This window comes from Monodelphis domestica, chromosome 1, assembly GCF_027887165.1.
Source record: "Monodelphis domestica isolate mMonDom1 chromosome 1, mMonDom1.pri, whole genome shotgun sequence".
Lineage (NCBI taxonomy): Eukaryota > Metazoa > Chordata > Mammalia > Didelphimorphia > Didelphidae > Monodelphis > Monodelphis domestica.
The window spans coordinates 122,589,141-122,591,816 of NC_077227.1; the positions used below are offsets into that span (position 1 = coordinate 122,589,141).

Below are 2,676 nucleotides of genomic sequence, written 5' to 3' on the forward strand. Positions count from 1 at the left end.
GATTGAGAGGACAAAATCATATACCTGGTCCAAAAAATTGGAAATGATATTTCCACTATCTATCTCATAGAACTACTGGAAAGAAAACATTTTGTAAACCACAAATACTCTATAATTCAAAAGAATTTCTTCCCCAGAAAAAAAATGTAAGGCTTAAGAAACTGCTTATATCACCCAGTGGTAAATATTAACATAATGGTGGCAGAATATACATAATGCTCTCTTAACATTCTTCTGGAAACCTTAATTTAGTCCAGTCTAGTCTGTATTTATTAAGCTTCTATTATGTGCTAGGTACTATTCTAGATTCTGGGGATACAAAGGCAAAACAAAACAAAAAGAGAACCTGGCCTGAAGGAGCTTATTATATTCTTTTGAAATGTTCTTCCCTGTCAAAGGGTAACAGGAAGATGAGCTATCATCTTCTTGTTATCATTTATCAAGTCTCTCTCTCTCTCTCTCTCTCTCTTTCTTTCTCTCTTTCTCATCACAGAGGTTTCAATCCATCAATTTAAACAAATACCTCAAAACAACTGAATTAGTATGCTAGATAGACACCTATCAAATAGGGGAACTAAAGATTTAGACATTTTCCAGTGTACAATCATACCATCTCTCTCTTTCTTTTAAACCCTTACCTTCCATCTTGGAATCAATACTGTGTATTGGGTTCCAAGATAGAAGAATGGTAAAGGCTAGGCAATGGGGGTCAAGTGACTTGCCCAGGGTCACACAGCTGGGAAGTGTCTGAGGCCAAATTTGAACCTAGGACCTCCCATTTCTAGGCCTGGCTCTCAATCCACTGAGCTACCTAGTTGCCCCCACTATCTGTTCTTAAATAAAATTTTTAAAAATAGATCCTGCTGTAAGAGGACACTGAAATGTGGAGGACTATAATACAGATTTTTAAGAGTTAAAATGAAATTTATCTGTAGAAGAAAGAAGGAGACATTGCAGAAGCCATCAAATTAGTGTTGGGCCACTGAGTAATCTGGGTTTCCTTAATCTGTGCTGATTGCTCTAGGGCAATTTGACTTATCTTCTCCAAAAGGTTATTCATTTGGAAACAAAGTGATTGAATCTGTTTGTTATGTGTTGGCAAAGCCTCCAGGTTTTCAAAACTAACTATTCCATCAGTTTGAACAACAAATCCATTCATACACCCTTCTGTAATCATTTGAGATGCTATCTTTTCTGCCTTCCCTGCAGAGATTTCTAATAGAGCTCTGAGCCCTTTGAATCTAATATTATCATATAACTTATCTGCAGACAACAAATTGTGCTCAATGACAGCTCTATCCAAAATGTTGGAATCATCAGCTGTAGTTACTTTTTGGTGAGGCATCAACATAGTGGCAAATTATTGTAGTTTATTTCCTCTGATGATCCTATCTAGATACATTTTTCTTTAGGATTCCATAAACTGTGAACGGCTGATACTTTTTATCCTTAAAAAGAGTATCCAGCATTCAAGTTCTTTTGTCCGACTGATATTAAGATGGTACAATATAAAGCATGTTTTAAAGCCTCTAGTCTCTCATTTTCATGCTCTGTTGTCTTATATGAGAGCTCATTGTATCTTTGGGCAGTTTCAGGGAACTTCCTTCTATAGTCAAGAACACAAGCATAGCATACCTGCTAATGGATCTGTAGTTGTTCATTGATTGATTCTTTCTGGAGCTGGGAAGCTCGATTTGTGTAAGTCTCTGCCTGGACAGGGTCATCATCTTCCAGATAGTCTGGCAATTTCCAGATAGGTCTCCAATTTATAATCCATGTTGTACTGTTTCTGTCTCATTTCCAAGGGAATTCCCATCAGCATGTACTACATTTCTCCAGACTTCTTTCTCATTTATTAATGCAAGATGCTATTTTATTGAAGCAACCTGCTCCTCAAATGAAATGGTTCTGGGCTGGATCTTTTCCAAGGTGAAATGATAGATTTCTCTGGCGGTGCTGTCAGGCAGATTAGGTAGGTGAGTACAGAAATTGGTCAGCAACTGCAGAGAGATCACTAGACTGACATTATAATTTTCTCCTAGGTACATCAGGCTGCAGTGTCAGAAATGTTAAGTTGTAAGAGAAGAATCTGTAAAATAGAGGAAGAAGCAAAAGAAGGAAATCTAATCCAGTGAAATAAGAAGCAGCCCATGTGGGGGAGGGGCAGAAAGGAAGAGACCCAGGATTCCAGGGTGAGAACAGAGGCTGAGTAGAACTCAAAACTGCCACTTCACTTCTCACTCCTTCAGTTGAGAGCCTGACAAGAGGATCTCAGAGGCTGGAGATCTCTCTCTGGACATCAACTGTTTCCTGGTGATCCTTAGAAGTCTTTTGCTGATCTCAAACATCGTAGATTGGACTTTGAAGGAAGCCATCTACTGAGAAAATCCTCTTCAAGGATTTTCTCCACCTCTCTATCCCCAAATTGTCCTGAACTCTAGCAATTTAATCAGATTATCTCAAGAGTAGAGACAACCAGCAGCTGACCAGAAGAGGGATCAAGGCTGAAAGCCTGGACCTCTGAGATTTGGGAGGGGAGTCAGTCTACCAGTCTCTAGGGACTCCTGCCACCCACTTTCCTTACCCAACTTTCAATTTTCCTTCCCTGTATGGTTCTCTATTAAAGTGTTATTAGTTAGATCAATTTTGCCTACTTTCTGACACCAAAGAAGGGGA

The 2,676-nt window shown here is 38.9% G+C and overlaps 1 pseudogene; it reads right to left on the reverse strand.

Annotated features, from left to right (window-relative positions):
- Positions 1-925: 925 nt before the first annotated feature.
- Positions 926-2,062, reverse strand: LOC100619796 (COP9 signalosome complex subunit 4-like; annotated as a pseudogene).
- Positions 2,063-2,676: the final 614 nt, after the last annotated feature.